Below are 19,406 nucleotides of genomic sequence, written 5' to 3'. Positions count from 1 at the left end.
TACTTGGTCCCCTCTTCCAAACCAATAATCTATATTGTGAAAAGTTGTAAAACCAACACCAATTCCTGTGGCACACCATTAGACATTATCAACCGGAGAAACACCCATTTATCTCAACTCACTGCCTTCTATAGAACATAGAATACTATAGTACAGGCTCTTCAGTCCTCAATGTTGTGCCAACCCATATATTCCTTAAAAAGTACTAAACCCACACTACCTCGTAACCCTCTATTTTTCTTCCATCCATGTGCCTGCATAGGAGTCTCTTAAATGCCCCTAATGTTTCAGCTTCCACCACCATCCCTGACAAGACTTTCCAGGCAAACACAACTGAGTAAATAAAACCTACCTTTGATGTCTCCCCTAAACTTCCCTCCCTTTACTTTGTACATATGTCCTCTAGTGTGTGCTATTCCTGCCCTGGGAAACAGGTGTTGACTGTCCACCCGATCTATGCTTCTCAATCCTGTAGACCTCTAGCAAGTCTCCTCTCATCCTTTAACAGTCCAAAGAGAAAAGTCCCAGCTCTACTAACCTTGCCTCACAAGACTTGTTTTCCAATCCAAGCAATATCCTGGTAAATCTCCTGTGCACCTTCTCCATAGCTTCCATATCCTTCCGCCTCATCATCCAGGTCATTTATAAAAATCAGAGAGAGCAGGGGTCCCAGAATAGAACCTTGTGGTACTCCGCTAGTCACAGAATACTTTCCTTCCACTGCTACTCTCTGCTTTGTACCTGCAAGGCAAACCACACAGCCAAGGTTCCATTGATCCCATACCTCATGACTTTCTGGATGAGTCACTCATGGGGAACCTTGTCAAAAGCCTTACTAAAATCCATATAGACCACATCTACTGTCGTACCCTCATCAATTTATTTTTTACCTCCTCAAAAATCTCAATTAGGCTCATGAAGCACAACCTTCCCTTCACAAAGCTATCCTTGAGTAAATTGTACTTATCCAAATCCTCATAGATCCCATCATTAAGAATCCTCTCCAATAGTTTTCACACCACTGACGCAAGACTCACCAGTCTATAATTCCCAGGATTCTCGCTATTTCCTTTTTTTAAAAAAAAGGCGACTATATTTGCCATCCTCCAATCTCCGGAACCTCCCCTGCGGCCAAAGAGAATTCAAAGATCACAGCTACTGCCTCAGCCTTCTCTTCCCTCACTTCCCACAGCAACCTGGGGTATATCATGTCCAGCCCTCAATCTTGATGTTTTTAAGAAGATCAAACACTTCTTCTTCCTTAATCTCCACTTTGTCCAGCACACAGGCCTGTTCAATTTCAACCTCACCGTGATCAAGGTCCTTTTCTCTTGTGAATACAGAAGCAAAGTATTCATTTAGAACCTCCCCAACCTCCTCCGTCTCCAGGCACATGTTGCCTCCCTTATCCTTTACCAGCCCCTCCTTCATTCTTGTCATCCTTCTGTTCTTCACATTCACATAAAATGTCTTGGGGTTCTCCTTAATCCTACTTAAGGCCTTCTTATGCCCCCTTCGAGCTCTCCCTGGCTTCCTTCCTACCATATATTTCTCATGAACCCTTCCTGTTTCCTGCATTCTATTATCTAATGTATGCTTCCTTCTTCCTCTTGACTAATTGCCTCACCTGCTTTGTCAGCCATGGTTCCCTTTTCCTTTCACATTTTCCTTGACCCAGTGGGACAAACCTATCCTGAATCCTGCTCAAGTGGTCCCTACACTTCTTTCACATTACCTCTATGCTTTCACCCTTGAACATGTTTCCAATTTACTCTCACTAGTTTCTGCCTCATCCCTTCATAATTAGCCCTTCCCCAGTTAAGCACTTCCCCATTTTGTCTATCTATCCTTTTCCAATAGCTATGTTGAAACTCAGGAACTGTAGTCACTCTCACCAAAATTCTCCCCCACCTGACCACGTTCATTACCTAGAACTAGATCCAGTATGGCCTCTCCTCTCATTGGTTGGTCCACATACTGCATCAGGAATCCTTGAACACATCTGACAATTCAGCCCCATCTATCCCTCTTGCAGTCAGGATATGCACTATTTCAAAATCTGCCTGCTTATCTGCTCCTCAGTGTGCTGAGGGCTATTTGGGGGCCTATAGACCTCTCCTAGTACAGTGATTGCTCCCTTCCCATTTCTGACTTCCACCCACTCTGATTTAGCAGATACTCCCTCTGCAGCGTCCTCCCTTTCGAGAGCAGTGATATAGCACTCGCCCCCACCCTTTTCTACCTCCCATCCTATTCCTTTTAAAGCATCTAAACCCCAGTACCTGCATCAGCAAATCCTACCCTTCCTCCAGCCAAGTTTCAGTAACGGCCACAACATCATAGTTTCACGTACTGATCCATGCTCTAAGTTCATCCCCTTTATTCCTAATACTTCTAGCATTGAAATACACACATTTAAACCCCTCTAACTGGCTACATTTATATTTTGTCCCCTGCCTGTCCTTCCTCACCAACTCATGCTTTTGTCCTTCTACCCTAATTCTGATTCCCACCCCCCTGCCAAACTACTTTAAACCCTCCCCAACAGCTCTAGCAAACCTGCTCGCCAGGATATTGGTCCCCCTCCAGTTCAGGGCAGCCCGGCCTTTTTGTACAGGTCAGACCTTCCCCAGAAGAGATCCCAATGATTCAGAAATCTGAACCCATGCTGCACAGTCATCTGCCACATCCTGTTTCTACCCTCTCTGGCGCGTGGCATAGGCAGCAATCCTGAGATTACCCCCCTGAGGTCCTGCTTTTTAAGTTCTTTCCTAACTCCCTATATTCCCTCTTCAGGACCTCATCCCTACTCCTATTTATGTCATTGGTCCCCACATGGACCACACACCTGACTGCTCCCCCTCCCCTTCCAGAATGCTGTGAACTTGATCAGAGACATCCCTGACCCTGGCACCGGGGAGGCAACATACATCCGGGAGCCTCGAATGTTCACCAAACCTATCTGCTCTTTTAATCAATGAGTCCCCACTTACCACAGTTCTCCTTTTCTCTCCACCCCCCTTTCCCTTCTGAGGCAAAGGGCCAGGCTCTGTGCCAGAGATGTGACCTCCACAACTAGTCCCTGATAGATCGTTTCCCTCCCCCCCACCCCAAAACAGTATCCAAAACAGTATATTTGTTGTTGAGGGGATGACCACAGGGGTGCACTGTCTGCCTCTCCCCCTTCCCTTTCCTAACAATCACCTGCCTCCCGAATGATCCGGAGTTCATCCAGTACCTTAACTCAGTCTCCCAGGAGCTAAAGTTGGATGTATTTCTTGCAGGTGTAATCATCAGGGACAATTGTGGCGTCTCGGATTTCCCACATCCTACATTCAGAACATTCAACTGCTCCAGCTGCTGTCTCTATTAACTCTTCCTAATTTAAATTCAAAGATCTGACCTCATTGGAATCAAGCTCATACTTAGCCTCCGCTCGCCGAAGCCTTGTGAACCAAAGCCTTTAAGTTCCACCCCTACCCTGAGCCACTCACATATTGGCTGCTTCTCTTGAGCTACCTCTCTTTTTTATTTGTCACTGCCCCTCATCTTAATTACTCCTCCCACCAATCACTTTTCTGTTGAACCTTCAACTTCATTTTTAAAGGCACTTACCTTTAGCTGGCTCCCAACGATCCTAGCTCTCTCGATTCCCATGCTCCTCCTTTAACAGTAAGAGTCTTTTAACAGTAAGAGTCTGAGCATTTGAAATCTTCCCTCCAATCTCGATGGCCCATTCCTCCATTGATACATTTCCTCAACTCTGTGCATCCTTCTCTTATGCAGAAGTCTTTTGGGTGGCAATTTATCACATTCTGGATATGCAAGTATTGAAAATCCACCTGTTCCCCTCTATCCACAGTGTTCATTACATCCTCAAAAGATCTGCAAATTTGTTAACTGTGACCTGCCCTTCCTGAATCCAATGCTGCATCTGTCTGATGGAACTATTTTCATACACATGTCTAACTATTTCGTCCTTAATGATAGCTTCAAGCATTTTCCCAATTACAGACATCAAGCTAAATTGCCTATAGTTACCTGCCTATTCTTTACGCACTTCTTTACATAATGGCATGGCCTTTGTAATACAACAAACATGCAGGAGAAACTTAGTAGGTCACACAATGTAACCAATGTTTTGGGCCTGGGCCCTTTGTAAAGTACTTTTGTTGTATTGCACTCAAACCCAACTACTGTAGATTTCTTGTTCAACTCCAAGTGGTATGACCCTTGCTGTCTTCCAATCCATTTGGGCTTGCCTAGTCCATAGAATTTTGGTATATTACCACAAATGCATCTGCTGTAACTTCAGCAATTTGTTTCAGTGCCCAGGAATCCATGTTATTAAAAAAATGGTGACAGCGATGTGGGCTGCAGAAACCCCTATTGCATTTCCTTTTAAAAACTCACCTTTCGACCTGCTTTCACTGCAATCAGCAGCATGCAGTCTTCTTCCCAAGGACTAGCGGCTGAACAGCATTAACTATCTTCAGATCTCCTGGCGACATCTGAATCAGGCCGGCTGGAATGCAGAGCCCTTAAAGGTCTTGGCTACCACCAAGGTCAAGACCGGAAACACAGCACGAGGATCAGGTTCCAAACAAGACTGACGTGCAGAGGACTGAGACCTCCCTTACTGTCGTCTATACTATTGGCAAATGTCCACTCATTGGAAAATAAAATTAACAACCTCAGGGTAAGGCTGCTTTATCAAAGACAGGTGAGACAAATCTCACTTGTTTGCTGCACCTGTCCTGGCTAACAGAGAACACACTGGACACCACAATCCAACAAGAGGGTTTCATCATTCATAGAATGGATTGGAATTCTGATTCTGGCAAAGAGAGAGGGAACAGTGTGTGCTTTTTCGTTAACACCAACATTGGGGTTACGCCAATATTCTGCTCCAATGCCAAAGAGCAAATTTCAATTAAATTTAGACCCTTCCATCTACCCCGAGAATTTTTATCAATGGTTCTCATCAGAGTTTATATCATTCCTGATGAAATTATAAACAGTCACTTGTGAAGCTGTATGATATGGTCAGTACAAGAGGTGGCCCTTGTCAGTTACTTTAACCAGATCTGTCTCAAGAAAACCCTGCCCAATTATCACCAGCTCATAACTTGCTGTACCAGAGGCCCCACAACACTTGATCACCGCTACGTTAAGGTAAGGAAGGCCTATCATTCTTTCCCTAGATCACATTTTGTCAAGCCAGATCACCCGGCAGTGCTCCTTCTGTGCTTTCATACAGACAGATCCTAAAAAGAGAGGCTCCAGAAATCAGGACAGCCAGAAGGTGGTTGTGGTCGGCTGAAGAACGGCTACAGAACTGCCTTGAGTCAGTGGATTGGCAGTGTTCAAGAACTCAGATGAGGACCTGATGATTACACTAGGGCCATTACAGACTTTATTAAAACAACTGTTGACGAGTGTGTCCCCCACCAAATCGTTCAGGGGTTTCCAACCAAAATTACTCAATAAACAATGAAATCTGGAACATGCTACCAGATCATAACATTCACGCCCAGAGATCCAGAACATTTCACAAGGAGCAGGTAAGGACCTATGAAAAGCAATATCCCAGGCAAAGTGGAGATTATGGATGAGAATGGAAACAACGAGAGAGAGACCCGACACCTGTGCCATGGCTGACAAAGTAAATCCAGTGCAGCAAAGCTTTACTCCCAGATGAGTTCAATGCCTTCTATGCCTGATTTGGCCACAAGAACAGGGAAGAACCACTGTGCACCCCCATTCTCCCAGATGATCCTCTCATGTCAGTATCTGAAGATGACATGTGAGGTGCCTTCAGGAAAGTGAATCCAAGGAAAGCATCCAGTTTGGAGAGAGTACCTGACCCAGTAATAAAAACCTGTGCTGACCGACTGGACATATTTTCATAGTTACCTTTAACATTTCACTCCAATCGACTAATCAGTTTCAAATAGGCTTCAATTGTACCAGTTCCCAACAAGAGTGTAGTAACCCGTTTAAATGACCATAACACCATGAAACACAAGACATAGCAAAAATAGGCTATTCAGCCCATCGCATTTAATCATGATCCGATCCATTTTCCTCAACTGCTCTGTCTGGCCTTCTCCCCGTAACTGATGCCTTGGCAAATCAAGAACCTATCAAACACTGCCTTAAATGCATCCAATGACCTGATCTTCACAATCACCTGTGGCAACAAATTCCACAAATTTACCACCCTGTGGCTGATTCCTCCACATCTCTGTTCGAAGCAGACATGGTTCAATCCTAAATGTGCCACCTTGTCTTAGACTCTTCCACCATGGGAAACAACTTTTCCACATCTATTCCATCCATGCCTTTCAACATTCAATGAGATCCCTCCCTCATTCTCCTAAATTCCAATGAGTACAGGCCAAGAGCTGTCAAGTGCTCCTCATTATGATATCCCTTTCTTTCCCCAAATCATCCTTGAAAACCTCCTCTGAACCCTCACCATCATCCTTTCTTAAATGAGAAGCCCAAAACTCCTCACTCCAAGTGAGGTCTCACCAGCGCCTTTTGTTACGGGTTATATATTATATTAAATATAAATATGTTTTTAAGAGATAGATTGTGGGGGGTTTAGTGTAGGTCACTTCACCAACAGACATTAACGTTTCACAAAAGACATCTCACTTGAAATGCAAGAAGTATGCATAAGCAGAGACTTCATGTCCACAGTTACTTTACAGAAACTTTGAAGAAAGCCTCTGGAGACTTCACAAGTAGGTGTTAATTGGACTGATGATGGGGAATAAATGGACTATCATCTTTAAAGCAACAGACGCCCAGACTCAGCAATCTGTCTGGTTGCAGTTTGCTGTTCTAAGAGGGGTCATATGGCTTTGCAAGCAGGGAGAGAAAAAACATGATTCTTTGGTGGGGGGGAGGGAGAGAGAGAGAGAGAGAGAGAGAGAGAGAGAGAGAGAGAGAGAGAGAGAGAGAGTTCTACAATGGTCTTTGAGGCTGCAACATGACAAGCTTGATGAAAAACCCATTTTGAAGACGGATTGTGAGTTCTGAGCCTGTTGAAAATCCTTGTAGTCATTACAAGAAGAAATGGCTGGCTAGAGTGTTTCTCCTGAAATAAGGGAAACGAGGAACTCTGTGGTGACCTGGAAGAAGACATCATCATTTGGAAAACCCATGATAGGGCAAGTTTCTTCAGCAAGACAATGAAGTGACTGATTGGAGGGAATCAGTTTGTGTATGTTCAACGAGCAACAAATATCTCTCTGAAACCATTAAGAACAACCCTGAGCAGTAACCATTTATTTTTAAAAACCAGAGCACTGGTGAAAATTCATAAATGTTAAATTCTGTGCACAGTATAAGAATTGCCTGATACCAGTGAACTTGGAGAAGTAAGAAGTGAATGACTGGACTAGTAAACAAAGAACTTTCCTGAACATATACACATTACATACACGTGCACTTAGAATTAGAAGGGGGTCAAGTTAGGTTAAGTCAGCGGTGTCAAACTCAAATTCACAGAGGGCCAAAATTAAAAACTTGGACTAAGTCGTGGGCCAAACTAAATATTTATTGAAAATTTTCAACAACATCTACATGTTTTCTCTTCTTTCAACATATGTAATGTTAAACTTTTTCTTATTAAAATAAATGTTTAATAATAGTTTTGGTTAAACTCTTTCCAGAAGAAGCATTAACAAATGAGAAATAAAATATTCAATAAATAGTATTTCTCTATAGCCTTTAAGCTCCTTTTAAATGTATTTTTTTTCACAAGCCAACAAGTCAAAAAAATAACAACTTGCTTCAATGACAAACAGTTTTGTCTTTTAAAATGATGAACATATAGTCTGTCTCCCACCTGTCTTGAAAGGTCCTGTTTTCTGTCTTTCGTTTGGCCATTTTTCGTAAGGGGTTTATTACATGAGTTGGGCGACAGGTCACAGATGCTAATGAAAGTAAAGAGAGGAGGTGGGGGCGATTAGCGGGCTGACGGGCCGGCGCCAATGCATTTGCAAAGCATTCTGGGATTTGTAGTATTAGCTGTGCATGCGCTATACTGGCGTGGCGGCCAGCGGGCCAGCTCTAATACATATTTGATATGATCTTGCACTACCACAATCATTTTACAGAGCTACGATTTCTCTAATCTTGAAAAAAAATAAAGACCCGACCGAATGTTCTTCTTATAGACCTATTTCTTTGTTGAATGTTGATTCTAAGATCTTCTCTAAAATTCTAGCGACAAGGCTAGAGAAGATATTACCATATATTATCTCTGAAGACCAGACTGGATTCATTAAAAATCGTTATTCCTCCTTTAATATTAGAAGATTGATGAATATTATTTACACTCCTTCACATAAGTCTTCAGAATGTGTTATTTCACTAGATGCTGAGAAGGCCTTCGATAGAGTAGAATGGCCTTATTTATTTACAGTTCTTGAAAAATTTAATTTTAGTCCGATATTTATATCTTGGATTAAACTTCTTTATAATTCCCCAGTTGCCTCGGTTTTTACTAATACCCAAAGATGGCCATATTTTCGATTATTTCGGGGCACCAGGCAAGGGTGCCCCCTTAGCCCTTTATTATTTAACTTAGCTTTAGAACCTTTGGCAATTGCTATCAGAGAAGCACCCAATATCACTGGTATTATTCGTTGCAGGGATATTCATAAAGTATCACTATATGCAGATGATTTATTTCCAATCCTGAAAATTCTATTCCTGCAGTTTTATCTTTATTAGCCCAATTTAGTAATTTTTCGGGATATAAACTGAACTTAAATAAAAGTGAATTATTCCCTTTTAATGGATGGGTTCCTATTTATGATAGTTTGCCTTTTAAAATAGCTAGAGACCATTTTATATATTTAGGGATTAAGATTACTAAAAAACATAAAGATTTGTTTAGGACTAATTTCTTCCCTCTATTGGACCTGATCGGCAGTTTACTTACCAATTGGTCACCATTATCCCTATCCATGATAGGCCGAATTAATGCTATTAAGATGATGATCTTACCTAAATTTTTATATATATTCCAAGCTATACCTATTTTTGTTCCTAAATCTTTTTTTGATAAGGTCGATTCTAAATTGTCCTCGTATATCTGGCAAAACAAGAATCCTAGATTGGGGAAAAAATATTTACAGAAATCTAAACTAGAGGGAGGGTTGGCATTACCCAACTTTAGAATTTATTACTGGGCAATTAATATTAGTTACTTAAGGTATTGGTTGAATTATTCAGAATTATCTCTAAATCCCCATTGGGTAAATTTAGAAATTAAACCGATACAAAATTTTTCAATTAGCTCTATTTTGAGAGCTGCTCTCCCTTTTACTCTTACTAAATTATATAAACAAATTGATAATCCAATGGCTAAACATACACTACGTATATGGTTTCAATTCCGGAGATTTTTTGGCCTAAGTCATTTTATCTTGGAAACTCCTATTGTACTAAATTTCCTTTTTCATCCCTCTCTAATTGATCAAGCTTATTTACTCTGGAAAGTTAAAGGTATAACATGCTTTTCGGATTTATTCTTGGATAACTCTTTCATGTCATTTGAACAATTATCCATGAAATATGATTTACCTCGATCTCATTTCTTTCGATATTTGCAGATTAGGAGTTTCTTAGTTTCGACTTTACCCTCTTTTCCCAATCGGGAGACTACGACTGTTTTAGAGGATATACTATATTCAAAATTCCCTCCAAAAGGTGTGATATCTAAATTATATAATATAATTACAAAAATAAATTCTGGGACTTTTGAAAAGTTTAAAAATGATTGGGAAAGAGAACTCAACCTTCATATTTCCAATGAAAATTGGAATAAAATTCTGCGACTGGTAAACTCTTCTTCTTTATGTGCAAAACATTCACTAATACATTTTAAAGTTGTTCACAGAGCTCATATGTCTAAAGATAAACTCCATCGCTTTTATTCTCATATCGATCCTATATGTGATAAATGTCAATTGGAAATAGCTTCCCTTACACATATGTTTTGGTCCTGTCCCTCTTTACAGAATTATTGGAAGGAAATTTTTTCCATTTTATCTACTGTTTTGAATATTGATTTACAACCACATCCCATTACTGCAATTTTTGGATTACCTATGATAGATTTGACTTATTTATCTCTTCCTGCGGATCGTATGATTGCTTTTCTTACACTAATGGCTAGAAGATCTATACTATTGAATTGGAAAGAGGTTAATCCTCCCACTGTTTTCCAATGGTTTACCCAAACTATACTATGTTTAAATTTAGAGAAAATTAGAAACTCTGTCTATGAATCCCCTTCTAAGTTTGAGTTAACCTGGAGACCATTTATTCAATATTTTCATTTGTGGTGAGTTGATCTGGCTCTGTTTTCTTTCTATGAGTATGTATGATAATTGGGCTGTAAGATGAGATCGGAGTGATCGGCGTGGTTTAGCTATATCTGTAGGTTTTTTTTTAAGTTTTTTTAATTCAGATTTGTTTTTTCTTCTTTTTTGGGGTTTTTTTTTCTCTTTTTTCATATATTGTTATTAATTATATCTTTTTTTTTAGAGATAGTTCGCACCCTAAACTGATCTAAAATTTTTTTTATGATATATTTTTATTCTGTAATATTATTGTTTAATATCTCTGCATTAATTCATTACTTACTATGTATTTTTTATATCTCTTTGAACTGTATGTGTTTATAAATTATAATAATAATAAAAAGATTGAAAAAGAAAGAAAAGATATGATCTTGCGGGCCAAATATAATTATATCACGGGCCAAATTTGGCCCGCGGGCCTGAGTTTGACATGTGTGGGTTAAGTTAATAGTAATAAGTGAGTCCTCTGGGCTCGTAACACTTTATAAAGCTTCAACATCACACCCCTGCTCTTGTATTCTACTCCTCTTGAAATGAATGCCAACATTGCATTTGCCTTCTCTACACTGAAGAGACTGGACGCAGACTGAGAGATTGCTTCGCTGAGCACCCTCGCTCTGTCTGTATCAGTGACGGGATCGCCAAGTAGTCAACCATTTCAATTCTGTGCCTCACTCCCTATGCTGACATATCTGTCCATGCTGCCATGTACTGTCAAACCAAGACGAGAATTTGGAGAAGCAACACCTAATTTTGCGTCTCAGCACTCACCAACCGGATGGCATTAATATCACCTTCTCTGGTTTCTGCTAGCCTACTCCCCATTCTTCCACTCTTTTCCTCATCCCTCTTTGCTCCAACTCTCCACTCCCTTTCCTCTCCATTCAGAGAGTCACCCTCTCTTCCCTTGTTTGCTGATGTGTCCTCTTTCCCTTATCTACCTATTACCTCCTGCTTGTGGGACTGTGCTCCTCCCCCTACCATTTAGTTCGGGTGCCTGCCCACATTTTGTCCATCCCTTAATGAAGGGGTCAAGCCCGAAACGTTGGTTATGTATCTTTATCTATACTATTTAAAGTACACTGTTTGACACGCTGAGTTTCTTCAGCATTGTGTTTTTATTGCATTTGCAATGACTACTGACCAGTGACACTCACATCCACAGAGATGGTGTTTTGAGATGCTGGTGTTGAAGCATATCAGCTCCTGTCTGAGCAATGACATGGATCCATTCCAATTTACCAACCGCAGCAACAGGTCTCTTGCAGATGCCACCTTACTGCCTTTACACAAAACACTGGAATACCTGGAAAGCAAGGATGCATACATCAGGATTTGCTTTATTGACTACAGTTAAACATTCAACACAATCAACCCTCAAAACTGATCAGCAAGCTGAAAGATCTGCATCTCAATACTCCATTGTGTAGTTGTATCCTGGATTTCCTCACCTCCAGACCTCAATTAGTGTGGATTGGCAAAAACATCTCCTCCATAATCTCCATCAGCACTGGGGCATTACAGGGCTGCGTACATAGCCCGATGCTCTACTTGCTTTACGTCTACGACTGCATGACTCGGTATGATGACACCATTTACAAATGTGCTGATATTACTACAGCAGTGGGCTGTATAAAAAGGGGCGATGAGTCAGCATACAGGAGGGTAATTGAAAGCTTGGCTGAACGTGTACTAACAATAACCTCACACTTAATGTCACCAAAACCAAGGGACTGAATGTAGACTTTAGAAAGGGAAAACTACAGTTTTTTTTAATGATACAGTGATCATTGGGAATCGGAGGTAGAGAGGGGGAAAAAATTCAAATTTTGGGAGTCATTATTACAGAGGCCCCTTCATGGACCCAGCACACTAATGTCACCATGAGGAAAGCACATCAGCACCTCTGCCTTCTCAGGAGTTTGCAGAGGTATGGCATCAGAATTCCTGGCAAGTTTCTACAAATATATCATGGAAAAAGTACGCACCAATACTCTGAGTAGATAGCCTGCAAAAGGTAGTGAACACATCCCAGCTCATCTCAGGAAAAACCGTCCCCACCATCCACAGAGAATGCTGTCATTAGGGAGAGGCAGCAATCATCAATGATCCACACCACCCAGGATATGCTCTGCTCTCACTGCTGCCATCAGGAAAGATGTAGAGATGCCATAAGTCTCGTACCACCAGGTTCAGAAACAGCTGCTTCCCCTCCACCATCAGACTCCTAAAGAACACTCAAAGTTTAATTTAAGCACTCTCACTTTGCACATTATTTATTACTTAATTTTTTTTGTATTTGCAGTTTACATTTCTCTCTTCATTTGGATCTCTTTTTTATCTCATGTTTGTAAGGGATGAAATTTATAAAGTTGAACTTGATTATAAGTGGGGGACTTATCCACTTTTATGCCCTCGAGTTTGCCTAGCACTACTACTTTACTGCTAGCGGTTGTATTGAGGTCCTTACCTCCCTTCTTCTCCTTAACATCAATTTTTGACATTTAACTGGTCTTCCACCGTAAAGACTGACATTGCCATTTTCCACTTCTCGTCTTCTAAAGGGTTTACTTTTACAAAGGGGCTCCTCCTCTAACTGGCATTCAATCAATTTAAAACTACCTCAATCCCAACAATCAGAAGTAATCTGTGTTCCAAAAATAGCATTACTTCCATTCTAGTAAAAAATAAAGATTATCGTTCTGCCAATTTTACGCAAGTTGTATTTATCACCCACTCAAAAGCAAAGCACGACATAACATTCAATTATGAATGAAGACAGCTGAAAAAACACAGGGTATACAAACAGGATCTCTGTGGAACAATTATGCATTTATTGCTATTTTTTCTGATTCATGCCAATTAAATTGCTCAACTGATCACAATATTGTTCTTACACAACTTTATTTTGCCTGCTACATTTTTTGTAATGAAAAGAGACACTTCAATTTCTCTTAAAATTATACAAGAGAAACTGATTTTTACTGCAAAAGCCATTATATCTGCAGGGGTGGCTGGAAGAAACAGAACAGGGAGCCTCATACTGTAAATATAATGTTACATAGCGAGTATTTTTTTTGTTTTCCCTCCCACCTACCCACAAATTTCTGAGTAGATGCATATTCTCAGATAAGTATCTCAATACAGATCAAAAGAATAGGAATCTGCAGCTTCAAAACAGGAGTGAAATTAGCATTTTGAACAGCAGCAGCAAATTAGATTCTTAGCAGGTGAAACATTTGTTTGCTCAAGAAATGCAAATTTCTGTCCACTCTGTCACCTCAGTGGAGGAGGATTGCAATGACTTCATGAATTAATTAAACTTGAAAGCATTGCTACATAAATTAATGTAAAAATCTACTGCAATGTGCTCCATCCATTTATACCCATTGCTCCAAAAAAATTTATTGAAGTTTACTTCATTTTAATTTTGCACACGTAGAAAAACAAGAACATGTATTGCTTTTTTTTCTCGTAACAAACCAAGGGAAGAAATGAGAAAAGGTACAAAGATGGAACTAGGTTTATCAATGTAAAAAAGTGCAAATTCTCACTTTTAAAAGACAGCTGAACAGGTTTTATTTGAATGCCTAGATAAAGAGTCCACTGGGTCTATGCTGGAACTCAGCAGAAAATCCCCATCAGTTCCATTTTCTGATTCCCGTCACCCTTCAAGTTGTTTTTGATCATGCATGATTTTTAATTTTTTGTTGTTGTTGCAACAAAAACCGATCCATCTATCAGCTCACCCAGGAGAATTCATAAGAAGAATGCATGAACTCTGCACCCAATTTGCTGGAGATGTGAGGCAACAGCATTAACTGCTGCACATCCCTGCCACCTCACCATGCCAAAGAGAGAGAGAAATAGATAAAATGCATATTTAATAGAAATAAATAGCCAACAATACACTAACCAGAACGGAATGCTAAACTTAAAAGTTATTATAACAGACTAGGCATATTTACAACAGACTAGTGTTACAAGCCCAGATGACCCCAAAACCCAACAGCAAAAGGTATTCACCAAGACAAAGGGTTACTTAAACAAAAGTTGCTTTTAATTATCTTTAAACATGAAAACAGAATCACACTTTAACTTATCACTATTAACTTAACTAACCTAACTTAACCCCCTTCTAATTCTAAGCGCATGTGTAGGTAATGTGTGTGTGTAAGTTTAGAAAAGTCCTTTGATTCACAGTCCAATCTCACTTCTCGTTCGTCCAATTTTACAGGTTGCAGGCAATTCTTATACTGTGCACAGAATTTAACATTTATGAAGTGCTTTAAAGGTAAATGGTTACCGCTCAGGAAGGTTCTTGTCGGTTTTCAGAGAGATTTGTTGTTCACTGGACACCCACAATTGATTCCTTTTAAACAGCCACTTCAGTGTCTTGCCGAAGAAACCTGCCCCATCAGGGTTTTCCAGATGATAACCTTTTTGTTTTCAGGTCACTCCAGAGTTCCTTTTTGTTTCTCTCATTTCAAGAGAAACATTAGGCAGCCAGTCCTCTCCTCTTGTATGAACCACAAGGGCTTTGACCAGGCAGGTACAGCCTAAGCACTCACAACCCATCTTCAAAATGGGGTTTTTCCACAAGCTTGCCAGCTTGTCAGGTTCCAGTCCCAGCTGCTGCTACTGAATTCCCCCCCCTCTCCCTCCCCCCTCTCCCTCCCCCCTCTCCCTCCCCCCTCTCCCTCCCCCCTCTCCCTCCCCCCTCTCCCTCCCCCCTCTCCCTCCCCCCTCTCCCTCCCCCCTCTCCCTCCCCCCTCTCCCTCCCCCCTCTCCCTCCCCCCTCTCCCTCCCCCCTCTCCCTCCCCCCTCTCCCTCCCCCCTCTCCCTCCCCCCTCTCCCTCCCCCCTCTCCCTCCCCCCTCTCCCTCCCCCCTCTCCCTCCCCCCTCTCCCTCCCCCCTCTCCCTCCCCCCTCTCCCTCCCCCCTCTCCCTCCCCCCTCTCCCTCCCCCCTCTCCCTCCCCCCTCTCCCTCCCCCCTCTCCCTCCCCCCTCTCCCTCCCCCCTCTCCCTCCCCCCTCTCCCTCCCCCCTCTCCCTCCCCCCTCTCCCTCCCCCCTCTCCCTCCCCCCTCTCCCTCCCCCCTCTCCCTCCCCCCTCTCCCTCCCCCCTCTCCCTCCCCCCTCTCCCTCCCCCCTCTCCCTCCCCCCTCTCCCTCCCCCCTCTCCCTCCCCCCTCTCCCTCCCCCCTCTCCCTCCCCCCTCTCCCTCCCCCCTCTCCCTCCCCCCTCTCCCTCCCCCCTCTCCCTCCCCCCTCTCCCTCCCCCCTCTCCCTCCCCCCTCTCCCTCCCCCCTCTCCCTCCCCCCTCTCCCTCCCCCCTCTCCCTCCCCCCTCTCCCTCCCCCCTCTCCCTCCCCCCTCTCCCTCCCCCCTCTCCCTCCCCCCTCTCCCTCCCCCCTCTCCCTCCCCCCTCTCCCTCCCCCCTCTCCCTCCCCCCTCTCCCTCCCCCCTCTCCCTCCCCCCTCTCCCTCCCCCCTCTCCCTCCCCCCTCTCCCTCCCCCCTCTCCCTCCCCCCTCTCCCTCCCCCCTCTCCCTCCCCCCTCTCCCTCCCCCCTCTCCCTCCCCCCTCTCCCTCCCCCCTCTCCCTCCCCCCTCTCCCTCCCCCCTCTCCCTCCCCCCTCTCCCTCCCCCCTCTCCCTCCCCCCTCTCCCTCCCCCCTCTCCCTCCCCCCTCTCCCTCCCCCCTCTCCCTCCCCCCTCTCCCTCCCCCCTCTCCCTCCCCCCTCTCCCTCCCCCCTCTCCCTCCCCCCTCTCCCTCCCCCCTCTCCCTCCCCCCTCTCCCTCCCCCCTCTCCCTCCCCCCTCTCCCTCCCCCCTCTCCCTCCCCCCTCTCCCTCCCCCCTCTCCCTCCCCCCTCTCCCTCCCCCCTCTCCCTCCCCCCTCTCCCTCCCCCCTCTCCCTCCCCCCTCTCCCTCCCCCCTCTCCCTCCCCCCTCTCCCTCCCCCCTCTCCCTCCCCCCTCTCCCTCCCCCCTCTCCCTCCCCCCTCTCCCTCCCCCCTCTCCCTCCCCCCTCTCCCTCCCCCCTCTCCCTCCCCCCTCTCCCTCCCCCCTCTCCCTCCCCCCTCTCCCTCCCCCCTCTCCCTCCCCCCTCTCCCTCCCCCCTCTCCCTCCCCCCTCTCCCTCCCCCCTCTCCCTCCCCCCTCTCCCTCCCCCCTCTCCCTCCCCCCTCTCCCTCCCCCCTCTCCCTCCCCCCTCTCCCTCCCCCCTCTCCCTCCCCCCTCTCCCTCCCCCCTCTCCCTCCCCCCTCTCCCTCCCCCCTCTCCCTCCCCCCTCTCCCTCCCCCCTCTCCCTCCCCCCTCTCCCTCCCCCCTCTCCCTCCCCCCTCTCCCTCCCCCCTCTCCCTCCCCCCTCTCCCTCCCCCCTCTCCCTCCCCCCTCTCCCTCCCCCCTCTCCCTCCCCCCTCTCCCTCCCCCCCTCCCTCCCCCCCCTCCCCCCTCCCCCTCCCCCCTCCCCCTCCCCCCTCCCCCTCCCCCCTCCCCCTCCCCCCTCCCCCTCCCCCCTCCCCCTCCCCCCTCCCCCCGCCCCCTCCCCCTCCCCCCTCCCCCCTCCCCCCCCTCTCTCTCCCCCCTCTCTCTCCCCCCTCTCTCCCACACACACAGAAAAGCCCATTTGACTCCCTCTCTGCTTGCAAAAAGCTCATGACTCTCTTAGAACTGCAAACAGCATTTAGACAGACTGTGGCTCCGAACCCAAATCTTCAAGTTCTTTCATCTGTTGCTTTTCAAAACAACAATCCATTAGTGAAGTCTCGTGGGCACTCCCCAAAGCTTTGGCAAAGGCTCTTGGAGCTGGCCAGTCTGCCTTGAGCAGAGCTCCAATATTTTAAATGAGATCTGCTTTGAAGTGTTTATATGTGACCTACACTAAAAAAAACTGCCCCAATTTAAAAACATATCTATAATCTGTCACACTAGGCATATTTATTTTTTCATCTACCGGAGTGAATTGGAAAGAATTGCACATGTGAGTTACCATAAATACCCAGTGAAGAATCAGCCACACTTAATTCATCCAAAACTGACAGGGAAAAACTTGAAGAAGGGGTCAGGCCCAAAATGTCAGTCATATATCTATCTTCTTGGGACGCTGTGAGCATCTGCTGACTTTCATGTTTCATTGACAAACTTGGGAACTGGTAGTGCTCCCATAAAACCCTCCAGGAAAAAAAGGAATGGAATAAACCTGTATTCCAGGTTTACAAAACTTTTACATAACTTTGAACAAAATAGTCTATTTTTAAAAAAAACTGTTATAACAGTCAAGCTTTTCAACATTTGAGTAACAATTTAAATAAACCAAAACCAGAAAATGCTGGAAATATTTTTAGCAGGTCAGATAGCATCAATGGAAAGATACACAGCTTTTCAGGTCTGGGAGGTTGCATTTAGACGCAATGGGGAGGGACAAACACAATGTTTGAGGAATAGTCACATTGTTCTCCATTCCCTCACTTCCTCCTCCCCTACAACCTCTGATACCAAGCTCCATTAGCTCTTGACCACGTTTTAACCAAGGATTATTTGCACTGCCTTAGCATGCAGCCTCCCTATCAAGGGCACTCAACTCCATTGTTGCACCCAGAATTCCAGCTCTTACACTAGGACTGTTTCAGCTGAATTCCTTACCCCAATGAGCCTCACCGTGCTTTTTAACCATGGTTATTTCCCATAGTAGGTACTTTTAAACTGCAGCACCTGGGTAGCCCACCTGGGACCCAGGTGCGATTAGTGGGGCAAAGGTGCCTCCAGCATCTTTTAAGCTGAGAGGAGAATCAACCCATTACATCACTAACCCGGTGATTTAAGGGGGATCCTGCCCCTGCAATGACGGGGTAAGTGATGTATCACGCAAACTAGGCTCCCCATTCCCCCCCACCAGTTGTCAGTATCCCTCCCACCGTCAATCACGCTCCCCCCCCCAACCTGTGGCACCCGACCCCTCTCCTCTCTCCCCCGCGGCAGCCCACCCCTCTCCTCTCTCCCCCGCGGCAGCCCACCCCTCTCCTCTCTCCCCCGCGGCAGCCCACCCCTCTCCTCTCTCCCCCGCGGCAGCCCACCCCTCTCCTCTCTCCCCCCACGGCAGCCCACCCCTCTCCTCTCTCCCCCCACGGCAGCCCACCCCTCTCTTCTCTCCCCCGCGGCAGCCCACCCCTCTCCTCTCTCCCCCGCGGCAGCGACCCCTCTCCTCTCTCCCTCGCGGCAGCGACCCCTCCACCCCCCAACCCCCCAACAACATCGACCTCTCCCCCCATGGCAGTGACCCCAGGGGATCTTATGGAGGTAATTAGAATTATGAGGAGCATAGACAAGATAGGCTGTCAGTTTTTTCCATCCCAGGATAAGGGAATCTAAAACTAAGGGGCATAGATTTAAGGTGAGAGCAGAAAGTGGCAAAATTTTCACAGAGGATGGTAGGTACATGGTACAAATGGCCAGAAGAAGAGATTGAGGCAAGTACAATTACAATATTTAAGACATTTGGACAGGTACATGGATAAGAATGGTGTAGAGGTATATGGGCCAAACACAGGTAAATTGGACTTTGACCAAAGGGTCTGTTTTTGTGCTGAATAGGTTTACGACCCTATCTGGTTGACCAATCCAAAACTGGTGATCAGTTACCATTGTGGACTAGCAGTGGGCCAATAATGGTATCACCACTTCAAGCTGTGGCCTGGATACTAAGAAAAAGGGAGTGCAAGTTCATTGCACCAGGTAACTCGTGTGTTCCGGAAGGGTAGACAAATGTGTATTGCACCCCAAGCCACCCATCCATCCACCTGCTCAAGTACTTCTGGTGTGACAGTCTGTTGACTCCACTGGCATCACTGGGGGGTGCGGACTGCATTGGGTGACAGTATCAGAGGGGGGGACACTAAAATGACTGTCTATAAAATTTTTGTGCAGTGTTTCAGCAGAAATTTATTACTTTTTAATGAAAATATCCCTGTAGTTAGTTATAACAACAAAAACATTTTTCATAAGCCCAGCATACATGCATCCCTATAC

The 19,406-nt window shown here is 44.9% G+C and overlaps 1 protein-coding gene across 5 annotated transcripts in view; it reads right to left on the bottom strand.

Moving 5' to 3' along the window:
* The window catches only part of klhl8 (kelch-like family member 8), a 56,432-nt gene that overhangs the window by 35,982 nt on the left and 1,044 nt on the right, over positions 1 to 19,406 (bottom strand). Inside the window, exons 2-3 of one of the 5 annotated variants that reach the window (XM_069925509.1) lie at positions 11,546 to 11,694; positions 7,862 to 7,949 (exon numbers count right to left, since the gene is read on the bottom strand). The exons of 1 other annotated variant lie outside the window; for it this stretch is intronic. The gene's annotated coding sequence lies outside the window, so the exon portion shown is untranslated. Of the gene's footprint in view, positions 1 to 538; positions 747 to 7,861; positions 7,950 to 11,532; positions 11,695 to 19,406 lie in introns of those variants that run through there. 3 more of the 5 variants (XM_069925508.1, XM_069925507.1, XM_069925510.1) reach the window with 3 other exon arrangements.

The sequence above is a fragment of the Narcine bancroftii genome, chromosome 3 (assembly GCF_036971445.1).
Source record: "Narcine bancroftii isolate sNarBan1 chromosome 3, sNarBan1.hap1, whole genome shotgun sequence".
NCBI classification, from domain to species: Eukaryota; Metazoa; Chordata; class Chondrichthyes; order Torpediniformes; family Narcinidae; genus Narcine; species Narcine bancroftii.
Note: the sequence above shows the minus strand (reverse complement) of the source record. Positions and strands in the feature narration are given on the sequence as shown.